General features: G+C 40.6%; 2 non-coding genes across 2 annotated transcripts; one reads left to right on the top strand and one right to left on the bottom strand.

The window, feature by feature from the left end:
- Window positions 1–6,212: 6,212 nt before the first annotated feature.
- Window positions 6,213–6,331, top strand: LOC121635940. The gene has a single exon (XR_006009571.1). It is a non-coding gene; the product is annotated as a 5S ribosomal RNA (ribosomal RNA).
- A 4,610-nt stretch (window positions 6,332–10,941) lies between these two features.
- LOC121635941 lies at window positions 10,942–11,057 on the bottom strand. Its single transcript, XR_006009572.1, has one exon. It is a non-coding gene; the product is annotated as a 5S ribosomal RNA (ribosomal RNA).
- Window positions 11,058–12,080: the final 1,023 nt, after the last annotated feature.

Below are 12,080 nucleotides of genomic sequence, written 5' to 3'. Positions count from 1 at the left end.
ACTGTTATTAACCTTGCAGATGTGTTTTTTCTTTTTTTGTTTTTTTGTTTTTTTTTAAGTGATTATCTCATCTGGCTTATTACCACCACAGAACAGTACACTACGCTGATCCTCCCTGCTAACCTAGGGAACAAAATGAGACTGCAGACCAAGCAATCAAATGGATTTTAAACTTTTTAACTTGCAGACCACCGAAGGTCAAAGTTAATGGTTGTGTCTCTGATGAACTCTGTGTAAGCACAGGCTCCCCACAAGGTTGTATTTTAAGTCTTTGCTTTTCACTTTGTATGCATATGACTGTGCTGCTACTCATCCTAACAATCTGATTGTCAAGTATGCAGACGACACCACTGTAATCGGTCTGATCAGGTCAAATGATGAATCACATTAGAGCTGAGGCAGAAAATGTTGTTTGCGGGAGTGAAGAAAACAACCTTGTTCTGAACACTTCTAAAACCTGTGAACTGGTTATTGATTTTAGTCGGTGTAAGAACAACATGCCTGTTGTCATTTATGATTCTGAGGTATGAATGGTTGATAGATGTAAAAGATCTGAGCTGGCAGTCAAACACTAGTAACACTGCTAAAAAGGCTCACCAGCGTCTCTTTTTTAATTAAGGGAATTCACTCAAAACAAAACTATTCTATTAAACTTGTCTCGGTGTGGTATCGAAAGTTGTCGTACAAGCTCTGTCATTGTGTGGTTTGGTAATCTCACTGTGAAAGATATAGATATTGTCCTTTTACCCCATGGCCTCCCAGCTTTCTTGTTTAGTTTGAATAAGTGTGGTCACGATCTTATATGGTTTATTTCAGTGTACTGATCAAGTGCATTGTTATACATAGATTCATAGAATTTGATGTTCAATATGACTTAGGTTAGTGGAAACGTATTAAAAAATTAATAAAAAGGTATTGTTTTGTCACCTCTGTAGACGTAACATACCTTACACAGTTTCTTATTGTTGCTTATATGTGCAGCGATATTAAAATCTTTCCTGCCCACCATTACAAGCCACCTCTTCCTCCGTTCTGGGCATTGGGAAGCCCCTCTCAGACCGGTTGGAGTATCCAAATGCTGCACAGTTCACCACAATTGACTGTTTTCTTGTCTGTAAAATGTTCTATATAACTATTACATATAATAGAAAATCACAGAGTGGTTGACCTGTTAGGTAATTATCCAGAGCCTACTGACTTTTCTCCATTAAATTTTATTTAAATTGTTTACATATTTATTAAAACTGCCTTGTCCCCTTTTGCTCTCCATGTTCCACCAACAACTGAGTAATAATCATCTAAATTTATTCCTAATTAACTTATATTTCACCAATTTCCTGTGCATCTCTATTTAGTCACTATCACTCTTTTATCTTCTCTCTTTGTTCTTGCATTACTTTTTCACACATACTTGTTGACTTATTTGGTAACACATATTGATTGTAGCGACTATCTGGTCCTATCCTCTTTAGTCGCTCTGGGTACGGGGGATCCTGGTGATGACGCGCTTCATTAAATCAATGTTCAGACTGAAAGGTAAGTTCGGGTGTGTTCCCATTTATTAAATGAATGAAAATAATGGCTTTAAGTCCAGGATAGCGGTATAGCTACAGGATGAATAGATGGCCCTGAGGTTATGAAAAGGATGGAGGTATGGCGAGTGGCGGTGGAAAAACAGTAAGAAGCGTCTAGACATAAAGGCGTTTTGAAGCTGTAAAAAAATGTGCGACCTCCCGTTACCCAAGCACCCCGTGCACTGTCACCTCCATGCCTATATGCACTTCCCCGCCACACCGCCACCAATAGTGGAGGGGAATATAGGTCACCTAGGCCATTCCAAACATAAACAAACACCACCACCACAATAAACCTGGACCAAACAAAGAGAAATAATGGCTCCTGCACACCGGCCCCAATTGTGTAAACAACACAATTTACCAAACACCACAAAAAGGAGCCCTAAAGATACCAAACACCACAAAACGAGCCCCTAAAGTGTATTGCCCCAAGTTTCTTCTTTCTTCTTTCATTGTCCTTTTCAAACTGCTTCGTGCAGGAGGAAGATCTTGGAGATGGGTCTTTCCAGCTGTCCAGTTTTCGTCTTCAGCTATACGGCCCGCACCAGTCTGTCTTTATCCGGGTAAGTATTAATAATCTTTCCCAGAACCCAGGAACCACGAGGAGCGGTGTGATCCACGACTATCACGATATCACCAGCTATGAAGCTCCTCCGAGGCTTGGACCACTTCTGCCTCTCTTGTAGTAAAGGCAAGTATTCTCTTGTTCATCTTTTCCAGAACAGATCTGAGAGGTATTGGACCTGTCTCCAATGTTTTTGATGTACAAATCGTTTTCTTGAAAGACGCCAGGAGCAAGAATAGGTTTTTCTTTGAGCAGCAGAATGTGATTTGGGGTGAGCGCTTCCAAATCGTTCACTTCTTCTGAAACTCATGTGATGGGATGGCCATTAAGAATGGCTTCCACTTCACATAACATGGTTTGAAGATTCTCATCATCTAATGTCTGTTGATGTAGAACAGAGAACAGCACCTTTCGGACCATTCTGATGAGACACTCCCACATACCTTTATCATGGGACGCGGTAGGTGGGTTGAAAATCCAGTCAATCTCCTTTGACAATAGAGCTTGGTGGATTTTGGTATGATCTAAAGCTGCCGAAGCCTCCCTTAATTCACGCTCTGCACCAATGAAATTTGTGCCATTGTCTGACCTCATTTGATGTACTGGACCTCTCCAACATATAAAACGTCTTGTGGCATTGATACAAGAGTCAGTTCTCAACAAATGTGCCCCCTCCAAGTGTACAGCTCAGCTAGCCATGCAAGTAAAGATAACCCCATATCTTTTGACCATTGCTCGCCCTCTCTTAACCTCCATAGGCCTGAAATAGTCCACGCCCACATTGGTGAAAGGCGGCAAATCTATACAAATTCATTCCTCGGGCATGTCAGCCATTTTTAGGTCCGATAGCGGTCATCGGTCACGTCTACAAAGAACACATTCGGAAATATTCTTTCTGCATGCCGAGTTGGCGTTAGTGATCCAGTATCTTTTTCGGAAAGCAGAGAGCATATGATTTCTTCCTGCATGTCCAAGATGTCAGTGTACATGTCGTAGGATAAGTTTGGAAACATGCTGGTCCTTAGAGAGAATGACAGGATGTTTCTGCTCTTCAGGTAAGGCTGAGGGACTGAGCCTTCCACCTACTCTCAGTAAACCATGGTGCAGTACCAGATCAAGCCTGTAGATAGCACTTTTGCCCTTTGTGAATGGTGCTCCACCTTGCAGGTCACTGATTTCCTCTTTGAAGCTTGTATGCTGGCTGAAACAGATGATGGCAGTTTCTGCTCTGAAGACATCATTTACTGAGAGAGCTTGTTTACCAACAGTAGCTCTGATCCTTTTCATTTCCTTCTCTATCCTCCCAGGAGCCGTAGATGGGTCAGTGGTCAAAGAAACAGCCACCAATTCCTTCCTTTTCTTACTCAGGCCCAGGAGGATGTCCTTTAGTTTAAGGAACCAAGTGACTGAAGTCTTTAGTTTGGTCCAACTTGAAAAATAATGCATCAGCCTGGTGGTAGGATCCTCCGGTTGTGTGTCAGTTGCATTAACAAAGATGTCCCTCTTCACCTCTGGGTCCTCAGGAGGAACCGGCTGGGGTACAAAGGGTTCTAGCCACTCCTGCTCTGGCCTTCTGAGGAAGTTGGGTCCATTTATCCACCTCTGACAGGCCATAAAGCTGTCTGCGGTCAAACCCCTGGAGGCTTCGTCTGCTGGATTGGACTTGGAGCCAACGTACCTCCACTGAAACACCTCTGCAGCTTCCCATATAGCAGCCACTCTATTAGCAACAAAGGTGTGAAATCGCTTGGTGTTATTATTGATGTACCTGGGTACTGTCTGACTGTCCATCCAAAAACATGAACTGTTCAATTGAAGTGACAGCTCCCTTTTCAACATCCTATCCACCTTGACTGCCAATACAGCAGCAGTAAGTTCAAGGTGGGGAATAGTTGTCTGCTTTAATGGAGCCACTCTTGCCTTTCCTAGCATGAATGCCAAGAGTACACGTCCTCTCACATCCTGCAGTCTCAGGTAAGACGCTGTACCATATCCGGGATCGCTGCCATCTGCAAAATGATGTAACTGAGCCTGTAGGGGTCCTTCGAAGTTACTAGGCTTGATACAGCGCCTCACTTTGAATTTAGCTATTTTTTTCCAGATCTTGAAGCCATGCTGTCCAACATTGTAACATCGACTGGGGAATAGGATCATCCCAGGACAAACTTTGTCTGCACATTTCCTGCAGCAGCAGCTTAGGTGTCGGAGTATACGGTGCCAAGAAGCCAAGAGGGTCATAGATGAAACTAACCATAGATAGAATGCCACGCCTTGTGTAGCGTCCTCTTTCCAGTATGAGCTGAAAAATTAACATATCACTCTTGGCACACCAGCTAAGGCCAAGAGCTTTCTCCACAGGTTGCTCCACAATCAAAAACCACTCGAAGCGTCCTCTTCCTTGGGTGGTAGACACGATGATGAGGCAAATACCACACACATTCTTCCTTTAGTTCCAGCTCTTCACGAGGTACCACTTCGGCATAGCCCCTGTCGATAAGATCAGAGATGAAGGCTGTATATTCCTCCTTATAGGTCTTATTTTTCTCCATCTTTCTTTTGAGACTCTGAATGCGCTGCTCCACAATACACCTGTTATTGGACATGATTACATTATCCTTATCAAAGGGTAAATCCATACAGTAATGTCCTTCTGCAGACGGGCGGATCTTTCCATAATCTCCACGAACTTCTTATCCTCCACTGACATTCCGTGCTCCATTTCCAAAGCCTTCTCATTAAAATCTTGATTGTATTGGGATACCAACAGCTCCTCCAACTTGACAATGGAAATTCGATTAGCGTAAACAGTTTGACAGCCTTTCTGCCCACCATTTGTGCTTCTTAAAGGTCCGTTTATCACCCATCCTAACAGGGTCTTCACAACATAAGGTCCATTATTCTTGCTGTTAATAATTTTCCATGGCTCTAGCAACTTGTTGTTGTTCCAATCAAAAGCCCCACATCTGCATCCAGCTTTGGAATCTTAATGGATTTCAAATATTTCCATTTCTCTTGCTGCTGGGGAATGTTGCCCTTTGAAACGGGAATGCTTTCCTGCGTGTAGACCTCTGGAAGCTCCAGCTGCCTTTCTTTTTTTCTTCCTTTTCTCATCAAAACTGATGTCATCTGATCAAACTGGAATTTAAAGGGTTAAAATAATTTGAATAATTACATATTTGGCAGTTTTGATTTTCTGAATAATCTTTTTAAAACATGGAGAAAAATATGTGTAAAGTTACTTTATAATAGTTTTTGGAGACTTTTTTGTTTTCTGATGACCCAAATGTGTAGTAAATTGAAGAGACCCAGGATGGTTAAGGAAGACAGTTCCTACAATGGTATTTTCCTCCCAAAGAGCCGTCCTCCGAGCTGGGAGACTTGCATTGGGCTCTATGCAGAACCTGCTGGTGATCGACTGGGCAGGGACCGTCTGCAGTTTGCAACACTTAAAAAATATGAAAGGAAAAAATATAAAAATAAAACTTTACCAAAATAAGAGCTGTAGTATGATCAGTATGAGATGATTTATAAGTACTGTGAGTTTGGTGCCATTACAACATGTCATATTGTAATTATTGAAAATTTTCCTTTAATTATTTTTGTCTGTGTTACAACTTGCAGACGGTCCCTGGCCAATCGAGCAGCAGCAGGTTCTGCATAGAGCCCAATGCAAGTCTCTCAGCTCGGAGGACGGCTCGTTTAGAGGAAAATACGATTGTAGCTCGCAGTCTATGTTGCTGTGATTGCGGTGTTGTGTGTGTTTTGTAGAAGCAATGTTCCGTTGCTGAGTTGTTAATCCAGAAAAGCGTAATGTGTGAATATGTTTGTAAGTTTAGCTTCATGTTGCAGAGATGAGACGCGTGAGTGGAGAGAAAGCTGGGGGATGAAGTTGCAGGTGTGAATGAAAGCTTGTATCAGGGATGGTGAATGGTGTTCCTCCGGGGCTGGTGTCCTGCAGGTTGTGTAAGTTTCCGTGCTGCAACACAGCTGTGTGAAATGAATGGCTAACGAACAGAGTTGTGCTGAGTGTCATGTGCAGTATAAAAAGATGGCGAGAGGGAGAAGCTGTTGCTTACGGCCATACCACCCTGAACACGCCCGATCTCGTCTGATCTCGGAAGCTAAGCAGGGTCGGGCCTGGTCAGTACTTGGATGGGAGACTGCCTGGGAATACCAGGTGCTGTAAGCTTTTACACTTGTCTTGAAAAACAGCAGAGGGCGCTGCTGCTGCGACATCTGTCAACACAGAGTGACAAAGCCCACATGGACTTTTAGTAGTTGACTGGACATCATTTCTTTCTTTCCTAATATTAAAGTTATTCTTACATTAGGCAGATATTGAGAAAGATGCTGCTGTTCTTGAATGCATCACAGCTGTGGTGTGTATAAAGCAGCAGTATCCCTACTTTTGCTTTTTATTTATTTGTTCATTCATTTTTTTAATGATTTGGTCAGTGTGTGTATTTGAAGTGTTTGTGTGTGTGTGTGTTTTACAGTTTCCTCTGCTGTAAATTAGTTAATTGGTAGTTGATGTTGAAGTTGCATGCTATAAATGAGGTGTTGCATTAGTGTCGTATTCAGAATTGTGTAATTCTTTATGTTGGCAGATCACACATGTAATGGAAATAAGTTAAATGGGCAGCCTGCATGTTTGATCATAATAGCCTCCATACCTTGAGCCATTCTACAAGCAGCTCTCCAAAGATCCCATTTCTTCTTTTTAATTAATGTGTTTAACCGGCATCACGAGAAAGTAAAAGTGGTGCAGTGAAAGTAAATTTACATCCACAAACTGTAAAAGTGTTTCATTCAATGTAATATTGTTTTGCACTTCCCAGCCACCGTAGTTTTTGACAGAACACACGTTTATCTGGATCTTATGTCAAATAGAGGCCCATGACAACATTACATTATGCTGTCATTCCACCTTTTAAAGATTTTGTGCCTTTTTGAAATAGAAAAAAACCTGAAACAGTGTTACTTATCTATTAAGGAAGCACTTACATGAGTGGTATTACCCTCCTGCCACCTGTAGAAGTCTCCTCCTAAAGCACAATGGGTCCCTGCTCCGATTATGTGAGCAGAGTCTTACCCTTACTGAGGTGCTGGTGGACAGCATTTAATGAGGAAACAGCAGCTTACACACCTGATCAGAACATGAATTGTGCTTCAACTGTTTCACCTGCTAGAGTCACATAGGAGGCAGATTCCTGCTGTATCCTGACTGTTGTCTACATTCAACCTTTATATTATTTTTCATTTAAATGCTGTCACTTACTTCTGCTACTTCTTCATACTGGGTTTACTCTAAGTTAACACCTTTTGTTTGTGGTCAAGCATGTCTTGTTTGCTAGTTGCTATGTCAGAAAACTGTTTGTAGACTTGTCAAAACAAGTTTTAATTTTATCTCATGCGGTTTCTTCAAAGCAGAATGAAAATTCTATGTGGTTTTCTTTGCTATGAAGAACACCTCCTACATTTCATTGTGTATTAAAGGACATGCAAACTGAAGGGAAACATTTCTGGAGAACTTTGATTAAAAATCCATTTGACCAACTGAACACAGAAAACTTTCTTCTTTTTTTTGACTCCTGTTCTTCAACAGATTTTTACTTGATTCAGGTAAATTTTAACGTTATTGTCTTGAATGTTTAGTGAAGATGATTTTTGTTTTTTTAAATTGGACTGATAACATTATCATTTATGTTTATTGCAAATTCTGTTGTTGCCTTTGTCCTTTATTAATTTGCTAGTGAAACAGCTGTAAAATCTGCTAGTCACCAGACAGCCATGCACACATCTATAAACATAGAATAGGTTCAGATATCTAGTGAGAGTAAAGCAACAAAAGGAAGCAAGGGTACATAACTGGTGCTGTGGAGATGTTGGAGACACAGGTTTGATGATGTAGGGGCCATGAATGTGATGAGAGAAATTATAAACAGGTTCTGAGATACAAATCAAATAAAGTAGCTGACAGGTAGTAGAAAGGATTTATTTTCAGATATGCAGGGGCGGGTCTAGAAAAGTTTTGATGAGGGGGCAGGCAGGTTGGCGTAGTTTTTTAGCGTCTTGATTTCATGTCATATTGAACTGATTATTACAAGTAAAGTGATCATCTAATGTTAAAAAAGTGAAGATAAACCCAAATGAGCATTGGCTCCTTTTGTTAATACAATACAGTAAATGCATGCATCTGATTAACTATATATATATATATATATATATGTGTGTGTGTGTGTGTGTGTCGGTGTGTGTATTAAGGCTGTCAAAAATAATGCATAAACAGCAGTAACTAATTTAGGTAATTAATTACGTTAATGGCATCAAGATTAATCATTTGAAGAAGTGATTTACTAATAATACTACTGTAATATTTGTTATTATTAATAATTTATTCATCTGTTATTATTTTTTAATGTTTTTATCATTATTATCTTTATTATCATGATTATTAATATTATCATTGGACATTTATTTACAGTTTAGAGATTATTTTGACTGGTTTACTGTCCTACCTACAATTTAATCAGTTTTATTATTTTAGTATTTAGAGGGCAGCCATGGGAACAGGTGAGGAGCTGTATGCCATGCCACCACAGCAGGGTTACCAGAGAGCTAAAGGACTTTTATTTGAGCATTTTGGAAATGAACATCACATTGCCGCTGCGTACATGGACAAGGTTTTTGCCTGGCCAGTTATAAAATCAGAGGATGTGCAAGCACTGCAGGACTTAGCCTTGTTCTTATGTGGATGCTGTAATGCAATCACTGAGCTGCAGTACTTGAAGGAGCTGAATGTTCCATCTCACATGCGGCAGATCATTATGAAGTGGCCTTATAAGCTGCATGAAAGACGGAGAACAAAGGCTTGAGAGATACAGGAACAGTGAGGTTTCAGAGCTACATTCAGAGACCTAGTCAACTTTCTTGAGCAGCAAGTAAAGATCCTGTCTCATCCTCTGTTTGGAGACATCTCTGATGCCAAGTCAAGCCCTGTAATGAAATGTGCACAGAAGAACAGGATACCGTTTAAGAATACCATCAGAGGTAGTAGTTTTGTAACATCTATTACAACTACTAACAGTGACACAGCATCTTCAAACCTGATGCATGAGCAACAAAAGCAGCCAACAGCTTTTAAGAGCCCTCCCTCAGAAGCCTGTCTTTGCTGTGAGCAGCCTCATTCCATGCTAAAATGTCCCAAACTAAATCGGATCTCTCAAAGGGAGAGAATGGAACTCCTTAAAGGAAAAGGAGTATGTTTTGGGTGTTTAAAGGTCGGTCACATCAGCAGGAAGTGTAGGAGTTGTCTCACCTGTGACAAATGCAGTCTAAAACATCCCACTATTCTGCATAAAGAGTGCAGAGAAGAGCAGGCTAAACCACCTGGAACATCTGTGAGCAGCGCACTTGTGTCTCATCAGGTTGGTGCTTGTACTGGGGCCGGAGACCAGGACTATACTCTTTCTATTGTTCCTGTTGAGATTAAATCTAAGAAAGGAGACAAGGTGCTGAAAACTTATGCTTTTATAGATCCTGGAAGTACGGCTACGTTCATTATCAGAACACTCATGAATCAGTTAAACCTGCAAGTTACCAGGACTAGCATCATGCTGCACGCTATGGGTCAGCAACGAAGGGTTGCCAGCCATTGTGAAGTAGGGCTGGAGGTCGCTGAGTGTTTTTCTTAAGTCTCATTATTCATAAAAAAACAGGGACATGATAAAACTATAATTTAAAATCAGAATAAATGTGAATACATGTGGTATTTTGATTTGGTATTTGATTTGAGGAGAACAAAAGTGGAATAAAATGATCTGATGATTTTTTGCAGTTTTTGGTTAAGAACATTTTTGTTCCTCTAACAACCAGAAACGGCAGTAAATTTCTTCCTGTTGGCCTTTAAGAAAAATCTAATTCAAATTTTTAATGTTCTTTGAGAGAAACTCTTTCTTTAAAAAAAAAAAATCATCCTATATGGGGTAGCACAACCCTAAATAGTGGCCAAAACATTCAAGGAAAAATGACATGAAAAGGCAGAAAACATCTCTAAGGACCAACAAGGGTTAAGAACAAAGTAATTTTCTTTTATTTATCAGAACCCATCTTTTCTGGAATCAAATAAACACATTTAAAATGATTTCCTCTGTATAGCCCGTTAATGGTTTTCCATTTGAAAGATTTAAATTTCAGGTGGATCCTGGCACCCTATTAAACAGTTTAAATGTGTTTTAATTGATCAGGAAGAGTTGTTTTTAGCATTGCTGCTGTTTCTACTTAACTGAAAGCATTACAAGCGTTGGTTTTTTTCTTTCTTGTTTCAGACACTAAAGTTTTCATATTGTGTTTTCAGACAAAAGGCACTGAGAGATAAGTACTGTGTTAGCTTCATATTTCTTGTCCCATATGCAGCTGTACGAAGAGATTTTTTTAAATATAAACTACAATAAATTTAATAAAATCAACAGAATATAAACCTGTTTCTGTAGTTTTTCTTCTGTAAAACGAACACACACTTATAATACACACACTGCCCAAATCATTAAAAAATTAATGAACAAATAATTAAAAAAGCAAAAGTAGGGATACTGCTGCTTCATACACACCACAGCTGTGATGCATTCAAGAACAGCAGCATCTTTCTCAATATCTGCCTAATGTAGGAATAACTTTAATATTAAGAAAGAAAGAAATGATGCCTAGTCAACTACTAAAAGTCCATGTGGACTTTGTCTCTCTGTGTTGACAGATGTCGCAGCAGCAGCGCCCTCTGCTGTTTTTCAAGACAAGAGTAAAAGCTTACAGCACCTGGTATTCCCAGGCAGTCTCCCATCCAAGTACAGACCAGGCCCGACCCTGCTTAGCTTCCGAGATCAGACGAGATCGGGCTTCAGGGTGGTATGGCCGTAAGCGACATCCTCCCTCTTTCACCATCTTTTTATACTGCACATGACGCTCAGCACAACTCTGCTCATTAGCCATTCACTTCAGCCAGCTGTGTTGCAGCACGGACACTTATGCAACCTGCAGGACACCAGCCCCGGAGGGACACCATTCACCATCCCTGACAACTGTTGTGTTTACTGCAGCATTCACAGCTTGCAAATATTCTAGCCTTCTTTCATTTTGGTTGTCCAGGTAGCTCTCTGGCCTGTCGCTGTCGCAATTTAGTGCTTAAAGGGTTAAAGGGTTAAAGACATAACATGAAGTACTGACTATTTTTCAGCTAGCAGGTGGATTGTGTTGAATTTCTTGTCTTCGATGGTGTAATTGCATTATGGAGACAACAGGGCTGGACTGGGACAAAAAGTCAGGCCAGCGGTCATACACTCAACCAGGACACCGCTACCCATATACTGCATGCATGTGATCTCAAAACACACATACACACATACAGTGTATTGGCTAAGAAAACATCAAAGCTCATCATTTAAACAGACCGACATTCATACAGAACTAAAAGCCACCAGTTCAGTTCTTTTCTCCCTCCTATCCTCATCAAAAGCATCATTGCAACCGTCACAATTGGACTCCGACATCTATGTTACATTCAGCTAAACCACATATTGTATAAAGGCGGATTTATACTAGCACGGTGTGCGGCCGGCTACAGTGTAGCTGACGCTGGTGAGTTTGCTCTTGCATTAGACCGTAGGGGTACATGCCGTTTTGGTGCCGTGTTGAAGTTTCTCCTCCTAATCTGAAGGTGGCAGCAAGTGTGGTATCAGCCCACACAAGGTCGGTGTTCTTTTGATGGTTCACTTCAGTTTGGTACATATTTTCTGTTTTAAAACAACAATGGCGTCCACTATGGTCAGTGTGTTTATTAACTTGTGGAAGAAAACAAAGAAATAATTCGATTAGCATCTCATCAACTTGATCCACTGGGTATTGTTTTTAAAAATGGTGGTTACCACACAAATTCAGCAAAGATC

Source organism: Melanotaenia boesemani, chromosome 24 (assembly GCF_017639745.1).
Source record: "Melanotaenia boesemani isolate fMelBoe1 chromosome 24, fMelBoe1.pri, whole genome shotgun sequence".
In the NCBI taxonomy this organism is placed as follows: Eukaryota; Metazoa; Chordata; class Actinopteri; order Atheriniformes; family Melanotaeniidae; genus Melanotaenia; species Melanotaenia boesemani.
Note: the sequence above shows the minus strand (reverse complement) of the source record. Positions and strands in the feature narration are given on the sequence as shown.